General features: G+C 39.2%; 1 protein-coding gene across 1 annotated transcript in view; it reads left to right on the top strand.

The window, feature by feature from the left end:
* Positions 1-10,307: 10,307 nt before the first annotated feature.
* LOC124633860 (alkaline phosphatase-like) overlaps positions 10,308-18,786 on the top strand; it is a 97,997-nt gene continuing 89,518 nt past the window's right edge. The window contains exon 1 of the mRNA XM_047169227.1: positions 10,308-10,582. The gene's annotated coding sequence lies outside the window, so the exon portion shown is untranslated. The remainder of the gene's footprint in view (positions 10,583-18,786) is intronic.

Below are 18,786 nucleotides of genomic sequence, written 5' to 3'. Positions count from 1 at the left end.
GTCAAAAATGATGACTTTAGTAGAACAATTAATTATCATTTAAAGTTACAGATGGAGTTCATATCAGGATTTTTTCATAAACATAGTTTAGCTTATCTTCCACTAATGTGGTGGCCTTAGGTGATCTTCACACTGCCCCGCAGCACGCTGCATCTTGCGTGTCGACGCACCTACGCGCGTTCCTGCGGGAGTGCAGATCTGCATCATCGTGCGGGTTTTTCGCGCACTCACGCGCGTAGGTGCGTTTTGTAGATTCACGCATGGCGGCTCTCATCGAGTTCCATTTTCAAATATACACGTCACGCCCATTCAAAATCACGCGCGTCAATGCGGGATTCGGTGTGCCATACCATGCGTCTCGCCCCGCACCTGCGAGCGGGGGTGCGTGTTTCTCCGCATGTATGTGCGTGATCCGCATGAACGCGCGTGGATGCATTTTCAGTGTGTTGGACTATGCGTGTTTTCCATACAAATGGAGATATTTACAAGCAACGGAAAAAAACGCATCCACGCACTACGTTGCATCATGCGGGGCAGTGTGATAATCGCCTTAAAACAAATTACTTTGAGTGAGTAGTATTAAGTAGACCTTAATTATTTTTTCTGATGCAAAATATGTAAACTTAATCCTAGAAGAAATGAGGATCTATCTCTCGCAAGCGCTGCTAAGCGTGAGGTAGGTAATGTAGGATTCTGTAGCTTTAAAAACAAGCCCAGATACAAAGTGCAGATAAGAAATGGGAGCTTTCTCGATTTAATACCATACACACGTAAAATGCTTTATGCGTCTTTATGCGCGAAATTACGCGCCGCATACCAGAGACATGCTTACTTTCAACTTCTGATCGCAAATACACTGTTCACGATTACGAACAGTCTCAGTAAGACCCGAGCCAAGTCTAAAAAAACACCTTTTATATAAAACTGCGTTTGATGTCATTTAATCACAAAGACAGAATTGTTCTCTGTTGCAAATCCTATCCACCTATATCCTATCCTAATCCAGAATGCATTGCAGGTGTGCATTGCACAAAAACCAATGGTATCCTATTCGAGAAGTCAAAAGAGTTGACCTGCCAACGTCAGCTTCTGCGCTAAGCAAGTGTTCTTAATAGTACCATCAGAATTACATTCATCGTTGAATGAGGTGATTAAATTTTCAGAAACCACAATAACAGTAGGAGCCAAAGCATATGATCGCTTCATAGAGCTCTGATTGGCCCCAGGTGACCAAGTCAGGTCTGATTTATTCGTTCATCAGATCTTTGAAAGTGTTTCGGTGGATACTTACTGTCGTCCTGTTTACGTGTGACACAAAATATGGTATATAAACGCCCTCCGCAAGAGCGAAATTTTCCCGGTGTGCGGTAGTGACGCACAGTATACAACACTTATGTTTCTGTTTAATTTGCTGGCTCCACCAAGAAATGACAAATTGCGAGCGTACATTTTGAAAATCTTGGCAAAATTGCAGGTTTCAAGTACGAACACATGAAGTGGACTCGCACAGATACGTACATTTTGCCTATTCGTGAACTAATGCAAACATTTCGGTGGAGTCCCGGCTTAGGCCTCCCCCACATTAGGCGTGCGCGATCCTCGGGCGTGTGAGTAGCGCGGGCGCCGCGCGTGCGTCGCGAGCGCGTTGCGTGAGCGTCGCGTTTTGCTGCCCTGCGGCATTTGCAGCGCGCCTCGCGCCGCGCGCACGCGCCGCTCTCCTTGACGTTTAACTGCTAAGGCGTTTAGCGGGCGGCGGGGATAGCGGGCGAAGGGGTAAGAACGCAACTCGAGCGCCGCGTGCTCGCCGCGAGCGCGTCGCTTGCACTCTTCACACATGCCGCAGGGCAGCAAAACGCGACGTTCACGTAGCGCGCTCGCGACGCCCGCGCTACTCACACGCCCGAGGATCACGCACGCCTAATGTGGGGTCAGCCTCACCATAGTGAGTAGGTAAGTGCACAGAAAATCCCCGTCATACAAGTGTTTCTCCCCAGTAGTGAAACTATCCTACCCTATGCGCCTGCTGATGATGATGACTCATTTTATCATCCATCCAGCTATTCCCCAACTATGTTGGTGTTGGCTTCCAGTCACCGAATCTGTTTGAGTACCAATATTTTGCTTGGAGCGACTACCTATCTACCTATCTTCAATCCAGTCAACTACACAAGACTTTCTGGCTTCTGATTAGTCGCAGCAGCTGCAGAAAATGTTCAAATGACAGCTTTGTCACACTCAAAGCATATAGACATAGATTATAGCTGTTTCCTGTGAAAATTACTTACGCACCATACGTAATAATTTTCCAAATTGGCTGACTAGATCCAGAGATATTCACAACGTCACAAACTTTACTTCTTTTGTTTAGATAAATGGTCACATCCACAACACAACCTTGATCAATGAATCTATGCGACTGCTAAGTGCTAATCCTAATTATACTGTCACGTGAAAGAATGCACCCACGGGATAAGTAGTATTTTGACGATTCTATATTGCCCACGCAGACGAAGTTGCGGGCAACAGCTAGTTTTAAATATTTCAAAATGAATAAAGCGTTTTTACAGAGGCGCGTGAAAATTTTAGTTGTCAATATGTATACCTTTTAACGATAAAGTTGCATTCCCATGGCATTAACATGATTTAGTATATAAAACAGGTACTACCGCGTGTTATATTATAATTATAATGCGCCGGAGTTAGTTTGTGCCGAATCCGTGCACTTCGTACAATTGTCAAACTAATATATTAAAATGTGGAAATAATTTAGGACACAAGTGAATTTAAGGTAGCTTACTGGAGTACTTTTGTCCGATTTTAACTGTGAAGGCTGTGTATTTAGCCACTTATTACTCTTTATTACACTCATGTACGTTGTATGGTTCACACTGCGTTCCATATAGTGCCGTAAGTCAGCCTTAAGTCCGATGTTACTACTTAAACTGCTATTATAATGCTATTATACTTCTAATGTACAGCCATAGTGAACTTAAGGTTGTCTAATTTGTGCCCAAACTGGTTCAATAAAAGCATTATAGCAAGCTATACAGCTCATATACAGCTGACATACACAGCTTGTAGAGTACATGTGAACGACTAGACATCTTATATAGAACCTCGAATGCTACTTGGGTAGGGCCGGATCTTGCGGACCACCAGTTCGGTTTCCGCAAGGGGCGCTCAACGGTGGACGCCATCATGCGCGTGAGAGCTCTCACGACGGGGGATGCTGTGTCCCGGGGGGGGGGGGGGGTCGTCTGGGCGGTGTCTCTTGACATCGCCAACGCACAACACCCTTCCCTGGAGTTGCATTAGGGAGGCACTCCGGTTTTACCGGGTGCCGACCTACCTTCGATGATGATGATGGACCTATCCGACAGATAGGTCGAGGCCTATTTGTCGGATAGGTCCATCATCTATCCTGGTCACAACGGGGAATGGAACCGGCGAGAGATGTCGTGCGTCTGACGACACGCTGGTTCTGGCACAAGGGAGGTCGCACCAGGAGGCGGCCGACATAATGACGCGCGGGGTTGCGACAGTAATCGAGAGGATCCTGCTGCTGGGCCTGGAGGTGGCCTTGCACAAATCCGAGGCCATGTGCTTTCATGGGCTTCGGAACGCGCCACCTTCAGGCTCCCAAGTCACGGTGGGGGGGTTACCATCGGCGTCGAGAGGGCGATGAAGTACCTGGGACTCGTCCTCGACAGCCGGTGGAACTTCGTCGAGCATTTCCGACGTTTGGGCCCCAAACTGGAGAAGGCAGGTGCTGCATTCAAGCGGCTCCTGCCCAACCTGGGAGGCCCAAACGCCCCCTGCCGTAAACTCTACGCGGGAGTCATGCGGTCCATGGCCCTTTACGGGGCCCCGGTATGGGCACGTTCGGTACGGCCGCGGGCTGTACACTACCTGAACGTGCCCCAAAGGGTGATAGCCATTAGGCTAATCCGGGGGTACCGCACGATCTCCCGCGAAGCAGCTGGCCTACTTGCTGGACTGCCACCGTGGGATCTGGAGGCGAGGGTCTTCTTGCGTCTGTACGACTGGCGCGAGGAGGCTCAGCGCCGGGGGGAAACCCCGTTGCCGCGGCAAGTTGTCGCGCAGCGGGCGGAGCTCCGGCGCGATCTCATGGTGGCCTGGAGGGAGCGACTGTCGCAACCCAGTGCAGGGCACGCCACCATCGTGGCGGTAAGTCCCCTCTTTGAGGAGTGGCTCGGGAGGAGTCACGGCGCCCTCACGTACCGCATGACGCAGGTCCTCACCGGACACGCTTGTTTTGGGAGGTACCTGCACCGCATCGGTCGTGAGGAGGCGCCCGGGTGTCACCATTGTGCGGACAGCCCCGAGGACACGGTGGACCACACAGTCCAGGTGTGCCCAGGTGTGCATGGGAGGGGCACCGCCGGGTCCTCGTCGAGGCTTTGGGCGGCGGCGACCTCTCGCGTCCAGCCCTGGTTCAGGCCATGGTCCGGGGCGAGAGGGAATGGGATGCCGTCGCCTCCTTCTGCGAAGCGGTCATGCTCGAGAAGGAGGAGGCGGAACGCCAGAGAGTTCGCACCTCTCATCCCGGCCGCCGCGCTGGACCAGGTAGACACCATGGGCGCCGGGTGTCGCGAGATGACTCCCAGCCACCGTAGGCGTGGGTCTGTGGGCGGTGAGTTCGGGTGGCTCATCGTCCCTCTGTCTGCTTAGACGACAGACCCGTGTCGACGGCGCGTTGTTCCACGCGCTCCTCAAAGAGATGTCAGCAACCCCAGCGGGGCCCAGCAGGGCCAAGGCCTGCCGGGGCTGCGGGTTGTTCGAAAGAGATACCGCGGCCCTGGTACATAAAAGGCTATGACGGAACACGACGGTTTTTAGTCAGTAAGAGTCTGACACTCCCTCACCGCTGCTAACCCACAGCGGGAGGGGTCATTTGATGATTTTTAAAGTCGGAAAAAAAAAGCCACATATTTTTAAATTGAGTTTGCATAAAATGAGTTTATCCAGCCATGTCGAGAGCTCATTAAAAGTCCGAACACAACTTTTATCCTGTGAGCCTGTTACCAGTTCGGATTATAGATTACATAGGTAAAGCACACCTAAACTAAGAATACTGATACTGAAACTGCGTCAAGGTGAAAAAGGTCATATTGTTGGGGGAATAAAGTTTATTTTTGTTTACAGTTTTGTTAATCTGGGAAACCACGAAGTCCGTCACGTCGGTGTTGATGTGTTCCGGTATTTGAGTAGGAGTCAGCCGCCATTTTAGAGTGGTTCAGGTAACAAGGGAATAGGTAATACATACAATATACATAGTGTAGGTCTTTTTTATCATAGGTAATATATACGGGAAGAATTTAAATGAGGGTTACTTCAATTATGTGGCCTTGTTTTACAGGTATCAGCTGCCATATTATCTAGATGGTAAATCGTTAATTTTTGGAACCTGGAACTATTAAGTGAATTCTGCACAACTTGTAGCACAATAATATAACTAGCTTAATATAAAAATATATAGTTAATATATAGTTAATAAATATATATCAACATTCTTATATTTGAACCAACAGAAGCTGGGAGGCAACGTCAGATCATTAGAAAAATAAAGATCAATTATTCTTAGAAGGAAGTCATTCACGAGGATAGGCTTGAGTAAATAAATTGGAGCAATTAAAATGCTAATGAGGCGTAATGATTTCTTATTGTTCGTAATTTGGAACAGGCTTGTCCAAGAATTGCGTAGCTTGAAACCCTTATTTGCTGTATTTACTTCTAGATAATTGTGCTTAAAGAGGAGGAGCATTTTTTGAGTACCTAAGCATGTAGCTACTACATGGATCAGTAATTAACTATTTTTTATTCTTTTTTTATTATATTATATTAAAGAACCCGAAAATCTCAGTGGCGTGCACTTGGAGAGGCCTATGTCCAGCAGTGGACTGCGATAGGCTGATGATGAATGATGATTCTTTTTTTTACTAGTTGATTAGGACCTAGTTAGTTCCTGCTAAGAAGTTAAATCTTATATCATATTTTTACCAAATCAGTTAATTGTATGCTTTATGAGATTCTGTCTTTCGAGTACCTGAGTTTATCGACATAAATAACGTTTTAATCTGTTATTTTTGATGCACAAACCTCAATGACCCTTTTTGCCAAAAACAGAAACATCCACAAACCTTTCATTGAAGGGCGAAAAAGAGAGATTATAACACATGAGCATCAGCGTCCACCTGTATACGGAAAAGCACTTTGATCTCAAACCAAATGAATAGCCTTGTAACTACGCAATCAGTCTTCCTGAACCTTTGTTGTGGTAAACCCAAACGCCCATTCCCTCCAAAGGGTGTTTCTCTCGTAATATGAGAACAGCTATAAATTATCCGGGTCAAAGATAGGAAAAAAGATAGGCCAAAGACAGTAATAATGAATGATTAACGTGATGACATCAAGAAAATTGCTTCCTTCTTCATCAACATAACGACATTACTGAGAAGGGTGCCTAATTAAACGGTGGGTGAAATAGGTATGAAGACAGAATTAGGGGGAAAGGTACATCTTGCAATCAAAATGTAGTCTTTTTTTAATAAACAATTGAGAATTTTATTTACTGACTTATTGTAATTGTTGCTTACGGAATAAGGATGCCCCTTCAATATTTTTTTTTGTTTTTAACAAATCCAAGTGGTCTGATATTTTTTTGCAGCTTTTTGGAACTTGAGAGTTGTAATTATAATTACAAAATAACCGTCTAAATAAAATCAAAAACAAAGAAAACGTTATATTTCAAAAATCATCTTTAAACAAAATCGGAGGACCCTTCAGGATTTTTGGGGATGGTTACGTTTTTAAGTAGATACTTACGTTGAACGAATCGCTTTGTTTTCTGTTCACGGAATTATCAAATCAAATCTCCGTTGGTACATGCTAACCGTTCGTGCGAATTTAAGCTTCATTTTATGGAACAAATGCTGTTCCCTGTGGTACAACCATCTTCCCAAGGGAATGTCTTCCCGCACCTGGACAGAAAGAAGCCTGTGTCGTTTTTCAGGTTTGAGCCTAAGTATTTGTTTATCTGGTACAGCGGTTTGAGCGTGAAAGCGGGAAGGACAGACAGGCGGAGTTACTTAGGCATTTATAATACAAGTAAGGTTAATTTGACAGTTCATAATGTCCTTTTTAATTAGTGCAATATTATATAACTACTTAGATAGTTAAGTATTTAACCTAACTTGAATTGCCCGCTGCCCACATACAGATTTTCTGGCCATACCTATAGGGATTTTCCTGATGGATGTAAAACGTTATGTACTAAATAGTTAATTTTCTACACCGTGCCTGCACGAATTCACACCAGTAAGCATAAGTGAATAAGTTAAAGTCAGAAATATTCACATTAATCACCACAGCAGCGCTAATCATTCGATAAAACCAATGATCAAAATGGGCTACATTGCATTAATCGCCGCAGTGATTCCTAATTATTCAATATTGCGTACGCTGCCACAAATCTTGATAAGCCCAATCATGTGAAAGCACGACAAAAGGCAATTTAAATCTCATTCCAACGAAATGTCCTACAATCACCGCAGCGGAAATTAAAGTATGAATCTCAGATATTATTCATACGAATAATTAGTATTTGGATGAGTTTGGATAAAAGAGAATTTGCATTGTTAATACGAAAAAAAATCGCCTGCTTTTCGGCAGCAATGACAGTTTAATTTCAAGTTTTAAAATCCAATTTCATTGGTTCTTTGTCTGAGAATGATCATCTTGAACCAATTTTATTCAATGTTGTAGAATTTCGTAATTTACATTTATATAAGGAACACCCACTGTGAACGTAGGGAAATCTAGGGAAGAAGTAATATTATATAGGTACCTTCGAGACCGATGATTTACTTATTGAAATACGTAATCAAATGACAATTTATATGGGTGCACAGTCGGTTTAATATTTTTTTTTTACCAAAAAAAGAAATATAGTAAGTTTCTGCAATTTATTAAAACAAAAAGTTGTAACACTTTGATTTCATCGTGAATATTTCATTAATAATAAAAACTCTTTATTTGACTGTTCTGAAATATTTCTTTTTCTGTTTGAAGTTCTATTGACAGTTGATAACTGATAACCTTCATAGATTTTGATGGACTTGCTTGACACGAGTAATTTTTCTATTTTACCTTTTATTCAAAATAAAAAACGTTGTTTTTATTCCAGGACGATATCTGTGAAACCAGCGTCAACGAAATCATGCCAAGAAGCTGTGTAAATATAAGATCAGATATGAATTGTCCAGTGAGAAAGCATCTGAAGCAAGAATACAAACAAGACTTTAAGCAAGACTTTAAACAGGATTTCAAACAAGATTTCGAGCAAAGCTTCAGACAAGATTTCAGAAAAGACTTTTGACAAGGATTTTTATGTTTAGAAGGGTGTAATTATTTTTGGTATTAAAAGAAAGATGCCTTCTTGGCTCTTGTTCGTGTTTCACTGTGGTATCACTCTTTTAAGTAGATGAACAGAAACTGTAACACCTAAGTATAACTTATACAGTGGCTTTAAGTGCAGACCTGACGCTAAAAGAATAAGCACTTTTAAAAGAACTTATAAGGGTGCGTCCACATCTGGCGAATGCGCAGCACGCGAGCTGTCCGCGAGCTGCGCGCGTGCAGTCACTGCAATAGTTCGGTGCGCCTCTTTAGCGCAACTCACGCAAGGCTCGTATAGAGCGCGCGAGCGGCGCGCGATCTGCGCGCAATCAGTTCTCGCCCTTACAGTTCCGTATATAGGCTCAGTACTATCGAAGATGGCAGACGTCGCGCGCCGCCTGCGCGCCGCTCGCGTGCGGCGCTTAGGTCGCGCGCGAACTGCGCGCGGGCGGCGCAGAAGCGGCGCACGAACAAAAATGCACGCGCGCAGCTCGCGGACAGCTCGCGATCGGCTCGCGTGCTGCGCATTCGCGGCGCATTCGCCAGATGTGGACGCACCCTTAAAAACGCAAACCTCTAACACTGTTTAACTTTTTGAAAGCCGTATAGGTAAATAGAAACTCTGAGATCTGAGTTTAAACAGATCATAAGTACATTGGGCCGCAGGACTATCCGAAAGAGTTACCGCGGCCCTAGTACACAAAGGGCTCCATAAGAAACATGTTTGGTTATAGTCAGTAAGAAGTCTGACTCCCACACGCTGCACCCACATTAGGAATGGTCATTTGAATGGTCACCAAAAAAGCCCCCCCAAATTCATAATTGCACTCTTGCATAACATACACCACTTTATATTGACCCGTGCCGTTGCTTAGTTATATCATCATCATCATCATCAGCCTATCGCAGTCCACTGCTGGACATAGGCCTCTCCAAGTGCACGCCACGCTTAGTTATATGAATGTAGGTAACATTTTTTGCAATATTCGTTCACATCGGCATACAGCAATTTCTATACTGGTTCCACTAGAATGTCGTGTCTGCCTGGAGCGTTTTTAAAGCGTACTATGTCAGCTCACTTCAAACAAGCATGTGCCAGGTAAAACGATTTTGAAATTGGAAATTACTGAGAAATAACAAGAAATAAGGATAGCTTGTCTCTTGTATTGTATGTTGTGCAGATGAATTTCTTATTATTCTTTAATATTGTGATGTTATTTTATTTACATATTCACAATACATATTTACAATAAATATCAAAAACTATCCTAGTAAAACAAACAACTAAAAAGCGTCAAAAAATTCGTCCCCATCGCTGTCAACTGGGAGCGTGCCCAAGAGGCTGGCAGCATTACCTCGTTGGATCGCCATGCTGATTCTTTGTCCGAGGTAATAGCCAGCCTTCTGGTCACGAGAAGCGTCAACCAGCCGCCTAGAGAGATCCTTGAATAGAATGTGGGCATTCGGACCCCACGACCCGAGGGTTTCAACCCCAAACGGTTCGAAAATATAGTTTCCGACAAGGCCACTATATTCTCTATACTATGTGCAGATTATTTCCAGAAGAGAATATTCTATCATGAATATTGAAGATATTTCAAAAGCATGTTGTTAAAGACACGACAAGTACCTTAAGAAAAAAGAATATGCGCTATCAAATAATTTGTAGCTTTTGTAGATAGAAACTTGATCAACAACAATCAGTCAAAAAGAAGAATCAAGACTCAGTTACAAATTGTTACAAAATGCAAAACTTTGTAAACCTATCAATATTGAAGAATTCTTTTGTCACAACAAAGTTCAGTAGGCTTAATTTCTCATAGTGTCATTCGTCAGTTTACGCATGCGCGGTGCTAGCACCCTTTCTGTACAACCAGTTTATTCCAAGACTCGAGTGAAAGCGGACAAGGGTGATCGAGCCGCGTTACGTCCCACGTTACGAAAACTCGTGACACCGTTCACAAAATTCAAATTATAAACAATGGTGATATAATACATTAAAGTTGGGTAAATACGATGTGTTGTAAATTCTAATTATTAGCCGTTACAACTTTAAAATTGTTTTTTGAATGAGTTTTCAGTGGTTTTTCATGTGTGACTGTTGTAAAGTGTTCGTATGTACTTGAAATTAGTTTGCTCGAGTTTTGAGTTTTGAAGGAGTCTGGTAAGTTGATCGTTTTTATCTGCACAGTTTTTTATTAAAAAAAAAAATACATAACGGGAACTTTTTTTAAATTTTACCAAAATCTTTAAGTTTAGGTAAGCCATATATTACAGGATCCAGTTTGCAGTGTTTACATAGTGAAAGAATAATAATCATATTCTCTCTATATGATCATATAATTAATTAGCTCGAAGGTTGAGATTTAATTATGTATTTCACGATTGGGTACTCAATCAAAATATTTACCTAATTATGAATATTATTGGGTTTTTATAAAAATGATATGATTAAATTGGAGAAGATATTTTTTTCCTCAAATTTTAAGAAGCAGTAAAAAATCTTTGTGGTCTTTTAACTACGTAGGCCTACTATAATTCGTCTGCGTGCCAAGTCCTATAATCCCAAAATGATGATACATAGTAGTATTATTTTAACATTCATCAGGTTCAAATAACGTTAAATACTATCGTACTTTCAACAAATAAGCTTATCATATCAATTTATTTAGGAAATTATTGTTTTCCCAGAATTGTGTAAATCCGCTTCGGTAATGTTGTAGGTACCTATTAATAAATCACTCAATGTATTTAATGAAATTATAGGCAATAATTATAATGCAATGTTAGGTATATTTTATGTTGATGCTGATGAGTAATATTCTACCAAAAATTTGGCGAAAAGGGCTGATGACAAGCGTATGAAAAAAAAAGTCAGAGGTATATTATATTTTTCATAGACTTCATTTGTTAGTTCACTGTACCGAGCTATTAATTAAAAAGTTATTCAAGTGCTATCTCAGCGAGATAATTACAACAATAGATCCCTTTGAAATTTCTTTGTAGTTAATTATTAGTTAGCCAGTGATGAACGAAGATGGATGAAATCAGTGTTTCGAGAAGTTCAGTTGAGCAATTCTCAACTTTATAATTTGAATGATAAGATTGATTGTTTTGTTTGTTCGTAATTTTTTAGGACCTAGATGTCTTAGAAAATGTTTTATGATTTAATTTATTGCTGCAGATCTTTTGTAGTTTTAGTTTACAGAGGTGAAGTATGTTTATGTCAAAACGAAAAGAATCGCGATCCAAATTGTTACTTTTCTCGTAACATAGATACCTAATATGTACTACATATTAGGTATCATAGATACCTTAGATTAGGTATCATAGATACCTAATATGTAGTAGTAGTAGTACTATCTATGATACCTAATATGTACTACATATTAGGTATTATGTAATCCAGGGACGTAAATATAGGATTAAATGGTTCTTTTAAAAATACCTACGGTATGTATTATGTACCTAATAAGACACATTGTTCCCAGTTTTAAAAAGGTCATCTATTACTGTCCTGGTCTTGTAGAAAAGAGTCTAACGTGAAAATCGATTGCCGAAAAAAAGTTGTGACTTTAGGCGTACCCGCTGCCAATTATCTACTGACCGTGAACGAAGTTAAGCTTATCCCTGTTCCCGTCTAATCGAGAGGATCGATTAGGTACCGAGCAATCGATCATGTGGTGACTGATCTGTGTTCGTAGTCTTAGATTATTATCACTACTATATATGTTCGGGATTTTGTTCGAAATACTTTGGAAGGAACGGCGATTAGGCGATGACTTTTTGTCGGTTACTTATCGATATATATAGCTGAGGACTTAGCTAAGCGCGTATTGTAACATTACATAAGGTTTACTCCGAAGATAAACAATATCAAGATGGTAGATCACGGTTGATCTTAGACATAATCCGTCTTACTACAAAAACTTTTAAACGTCAGTTTATGCCTTGTCTAAAATAATGTCAAATTATGACGTTGACATATGGTTCATTTTGCAGCCAAAATTTTATTAGACAAGTGTAAAACAGGGTTTAAAGTTTTTGTAGTAAGGCCCCATATATCGTTACTGTTTTGAAGGTTTAGTTTTTTTCACAAAAAATCTGGCGCCGTTATTTCAGTTTCAAGAATCCCATTTTCTTAGCATGACAGCCACATTTGTATACCTAAGTTAGGTACAAAAGATACGCGGGCCATAAAGCCCTAAGCCCATATTTTACGTAGAAAAACAAAGGAACCTGCATGTGAGGCTCATTTACAAGAAGGTCGTAGGCACCAATGTAGGTAATTTACGGACTTCTCTCAGTTTTTTCTAACAAGGATAGATATCTTTATTTTTAAAAGCTTCCGATTAATGTGTTGTCGTTTATATTTAAAGTAATTGATTCAGTTTGAATAAAAAGTTGATCAAATATTTATTTAGTTTGGAAGATTGTCTGAGCTCCTTTAAAAGATTACTCAAATAATATTTTCGTCTATGGGGTGCAATGGCGTATCTCGAATATCCAAGGGGAAAAAATATTGCGTTTATAGAACTTATTGTAAGAACCTAAATGTCAATTTATTCAACACAAATCTTGTGTTCTTCGGTCAAGTTACATTTCAAGTTGTCCAACGCATTCTATCTCAGACCCGCTATAAATTAAAGCGTCAGTCTCTCAACTAAGTGGCTAGCTAACTGACACTGCACTATTAGTTAGCCCGTTTATAACCAGATATTAATTTAGTGCCAACGTAAGCACGTTAAACCGCACATTTAAAGCTCTTTGTGCTATAATAACTGAAATTTGGGCTTTTTTCTGTTGGTTAAGGTATATGCAGTAAGTACGGTGCATTCATTCGTTTATTTTCTGGTAGATCAGTAGATACAGCATTTCTCTTAGCACGTAATTATGATGTACTAGCTTCCGCCAGCGGCTTCGCCCTCGTGGTTTGTTGATAAAAAGTAGCCTATATGTTAATTCCAGGGTATCACCTATCTACCTACCAAATTTCAATCAAATCGGTCCAGCCGTTTTTGCGTGATTGAATAACAAACATACATCCATACATTCTCACAAACTTTCACATTTATAATATAAGTAGGATTTATAATATAAGTAGGATCTATCGCTGGAATAAGACACCGGCACCCGATTCAAGAATAGGGAGGTTGGCACAAAAATTGAGCGTGACTATCATATGATATAATATTATGCAACGTTACTGAATAATGACTCGACCCAAGGACACCTGGATTTGCATCTATCATATACGATTTTTGGAAGGCTTTTGTGGAATATAGTGGATAAAAAAGATCCTGGCTTTTATCATCGTCGTCTACTCATAGAGTATTAGTTACCACGAATTAGTTCTACAAAGGACCCAGTCACCGCTGACATTTCCAGATTTTCTCCTCCACACTAATTACTTAGATGTGGTATAAAATGTTCTACTTACATTTACCGTTTTTCTTTTATACCAGTTTCAACTAAGATAACAATATCAAGCAACTGTGACAATTTAATTACAGAATGTTCAGCCAGCTTCGAAGAACGCGACCTTTTTTCAATTGAATGCCTTTTGATATTTTAGCAAAAAGATAACACGTTTTATGTGCGAATCCTTTATTCTTTTATAAAGGGGATCTCGTAAATTTGCCACCCACTTAGTAATAGTGACTGTATCCTACCAATTTGGGAGCTTTGTTGGTGGCAAAGCTCTTTGTTGAAGCCTTTGTTGAATTTCTAAAATTCTGACTACGATTTGAAAGCGGTTACGTAGGCACACGCTTAATGACCCTTTGTGTCCAATATAAGGATGGCTCTTAATTATTTCTAGTGCTACTACGTGGATGACCTGTGTTATATATTACACTAGCACGATTATGATTTCATTAGATGGATATTTAGGGAATCTTATTAGGTATACCTTGTAGTAAAATAAAGTTTTATTTTGAGAAGGTGAAAAATACCACATGTCTGTCTAAGCTTTTTACGTTCTTTTATGTAGGTATATAAATGTTATGATATTGTTTTGGGCACTTACCTTGTGTTTCATGTTAAAATTGTATGATTTTTTTACGCCTTTGATCTACCTAGTTACCCGTTTATACGAATTTATTCAAGAGTATTTTAAGAGTAACTCAATAATATTCCTTGTTCGTCAACTAAATGACTTGTTTCTTTCATGTTTTGACATCTAATTCTATCACGTCTCAGTAGGCGTACTCGTTTTAGAACAAAAGGTTGAAAGAAAATAAACGTATCCTTACTTTTGTTAGCGGTAGGTCCCGCATCCTATTTTGGTATTATGATAAAACTCAACTGGTCCATTTAGTTTTATTCTAAAGTCGTACATAAAAGGGTCAGTGTTCTGTCTAAGTAGGCATAATAGGTTCACGACATGCCCAGTGGACTGTCAAACGATTTCCTGTGGACAAAATTAATGGGGGAAATTCTGAACGCGTTGCTTTGGTGTCGGCCACGCAAAAACTTTCCCTCGTTTACTTTGTTTTTGCTCGGTGTCCCACACAGACGATTATCGCGCCACTAATGTATATTCGGTTTCGCTTATAAGCAGAGCTGCGTAAAATAAATTATTGTCACCCCTTTTTTTCTCGCCAAAACTTCGTCCTCTGCGACAAGAGAGTTAATTCGGAACCGACTATATTGCTACTTTATATTGAGTTTAGTGCACGTTTAACAGAAAATTAAGATTCCTTAATGAATTAGTCACCAAAAGTCAACGAACAATGAGCGCAATCCACGAACACTCATAAAAACAAATGACAACTCAAGTGCATAATAACGTTACAAATAACCGTTCTAACATAATTTCGTTTATTTCCCCCTCTTCAATCTGCGAACGACCATCTTCGCTATTACTTCCTTCCCATTGATGTTATGACAAAGAAAAATCTTCCACTTCGCACAGTGGATGTACTTGGGAATCATTTGTGGCAAAATGCCTTGGCATCTTAACAATCTTAGGAATTGTTCCGCAACCCCAGGGGTGCGTTGCCTAAATTTTCATGGGAAGATAAGCTGGGTTTTGTAAATGGAAAGTGTTGCGGCTCACTACAATCTGGGGACAGATAAATATAATTGGCAAACGGAACCTTATTTTTATTGTCTTATTTTTTTCTTCATAAGTTTTTGACAAGTCTTGGGGTTTTATCAGACGGTATATTATTCCGTAGTTAGGTATTAATTCGTGTAGTTGATAAATAAATATTGATTCAAAGGATGGCACTGTCCAGTTTGTGATTTATTTAGAAAATTGCATAATCTCGAATTGGTTAAAGTACTCAATATTGGGTATTGCACGTATAAATACCGTAATGTCCGATTAATTCAATAAAGTCAAAGTCAAAGTCAAAATCATTTATTAAAGTAGGCTAATACGATTAGCACTTTTTAACGTCAAAATTTTACAAGAATGACAGCACCCCCAAAACGCCCCCCTCTCACCACTTCCTAGTGTTATGGCTGGAAAGAAGAAGCGGTGAAAAACAAACTTCCCAGCAACACAGCTGTCTGTTACAATTTAATTATTATTAATTTATTTTACAATTATACAATTCAATTTCATCAATTATTAATTTAAAACACCGAAAAATACAAAATAAAATAAAGCACTTTTGTTCCACTTCAGAGCTGCCATATTCTGCGTTTATCTGTGAAATAATCATTAACATTATAATATGCCTTTTTAACAATAAGCGATATTAATAGTATTTACAATGATCAACAATAAATATATTCCGCGGGTTTTCAATATTGTTTGTCCTGCGTTATAAAGTCGATGATATGCGGTGCTGTTTCGATGTCATCATAGTGGCAGTTAATTAAAATAACCTCATTATTGTGGATATTATAATTATGCCATTGTTTTAATCCGATGGTTTAGTCTGGGAATTACAAATTTAATATATTTCCATACTTCAGTTTTATTTGTTATGAAATTCTATTTGGAATCAGATACCCGTAAACTTATTTAACTTCGCCTATCTGTATTCCATTTTTGAATATTGGTTATATTAAAAAAATGCCGTTTCATTTTTAATAATGTTTTTACCTATTATGTCACCCTTGTAAAACACTGGTACTCAGCCGCATCCGGTTAAACTGGAAGCCGACCCCAACATGGCAGGGAAAAGGCTCGGAGGATGATGACCTCTAATGAAATGTATCTACTAGAAAGGTATGCTGAAATCAAATAGGATGTTAATGTCAATCGTACCAAAATGTCGATAGCTAATTTAATTACAAATCCATAACAACTAATTGACTATTTACATCAATATACAATTAATTAATTGGTATTCCAATAGAATTAATTTGCCTTCAAAACTTAATTTATCGAATAGATATCAATAACTAAGCAGAGATTCTGTAAATGACGTTTTATTAATGAACCAATTAACATCTGTCGTACAACATTTAATTGTTATTAGAACATCATAATTTATATGTACCTCTATATTCCTTCCTTGATAAACCGATTTCAGTAATGAATGTTAGCTTTTGACAAAGTTTTTTTGTTGCTGCAATTTATAAGGCCGTAATCACTTGGTATCTAGACTAATGTATTTGAAAGATTTATCTCCGGTGCTTTCTCAGAGGCCAGTGACGCAACGAAACGTTTTAATATTGCGCTAAGCGGCCCTTCGGCTGAGTTGTTGTTGCTTTAATGCGAAGCTGTCGTCTGTCATCAATTAAAACTGAAAATTAATGTTGAACTTTGAAAAATATGGTAATTAATTTAACGGTGAACAACACTTGAAAAACAGATAGGCTAGATAAATAAATACCTGCACGCTAATGATACTTTTCTCAGATTTTGATAAATGTGATCTGAAATCTCAATTGTAATTGTAAAAAATAATTGTATAATATCAACATAAAGAATGTAGGTATAACACTGGTATAGATGTTTTATTTCACGATTATAGGTGACACATACTTTTGTGCATGAATATATGCATTGTCTTTTTATGACTCAGTGCCTTGGTCTCTACTGAAAACTGTACTCTCTAGTACGCGGTCGATTAAGTTAAACCAATTTTTCTCATAGTCCGGAAAAGCTAAGCTTATGAAGGAACTTAGGAAATAAAGACTAGCCCCCTTACTTATAAAAATCTCTAATCACCTTCTAAGCAACATTTTAACTAATCACTACTTAAAGTCTTAAGTAGTGATTAAATGTTAGTTAAGACATGCTTAAGCAACGTTTATAAGTAAGAATTTTCTTAAACAGCCCTTAAGAATTACTTATTATTTAATTCACGTTTATAAGTAAGGCTGTTAGTATTTAAGTTAGCCAGTTGCTCTGACCAACAACTTAAAAGTATGAGGTTTTATAATAAACCACACTTGCTGGTGTTAAATTTACTAGCAGTTAAGAGTAACTTTCTCGAGGTAGTAAGTAAAGTTTTGCTCAAATTATTAACGGGCACACTCGCTGAGTTATTTATGGGACGTCTTTGTGCAAAGTTGGCTATGAATATGTTATATAATCAGACTAATATTGCGTAGGTATTTAAATACAGTTTAGATTTTACAGCCTTACTTATAAACGTGAATTAAATATAGGTAATACTTAAGGGCTGTTTAAGAAAATTCTTACTTATAAAAGTTGCTTAAGCACGTCTTAACTAACATTTAATCACTACTTAAGACTTTAAGTAGTGATTAGTTAAAATGTTGCTTAGAAGGTGATTAGAGATTTTATAAGTAAGGGGGTTAAACAATACAAGAACACGCTTCATATATTATGTAACATTTGCAGAGGTAGGTATTACGTTAGCATTAGTCAAACAATAATATAATTATTGGAAACTTGAATAAAGAGAATAGAAGCCCGTGTTACGTGGTAACTAAAACAATACAGTTGATAGTCAAAAGTGTTCGAAGTATTGGTTGCTATATGGTTTCTTTTATATAACTGATAGTTTCGAATTGAATTAAACAATTGATGGAATTTACTGAAACGCAATTTAAGTTGAAATTGATATAGCTGATGCTAACTTTGTTTTAGGGCAGTTTGCCAATAACTAATTGAATTAATAACTATCGACAGGTTTTCCACTAGAGTCAGATAGCGGTAGTTTTTTTGTTTTCTCAATTTAATCCGTCGTCTGTCTGTCACTTCGACGCCAAGTCTACAGAACCAGTTTAAATTTTAGGTACATAGAGAGTGTAAAGCCTAAGAAACGACATGTTTACTTTTGATTCGGCTGCAGGCAGTATTTTCCGCAAAACGCACTACGCAGTGTATGTGAATGAAATCTTCTTCGAAGCATAGGTGTATCAATCACTAACTTTCAGATACGGGTCCGTTGTGTGAATGTTTCATGAAGCCCGCAAAACGATTTCAGCCTGAAC

The sequence above is a fragment of the Helicoverpa zea genome, chromosome 10 (genome assembly GCF_022581195.2).
Source record: "Helicoverpa zea isolate HzStark_Cry1AcR chromosome 10, ilHelZeax1.1, whole genome shotgun sequence".
NCBI classification, from domain to species: Eukaryota; Metazoa; Arthropoda; class Insecta; order Lepidoptera; family Noctuidae; genus Helicoverpa; species Helicoverpa zea.
Note: the sequence above shows the minus strand (reverse complement) of the source record. Positions and strands in the feature narration are given on the sequence as shown.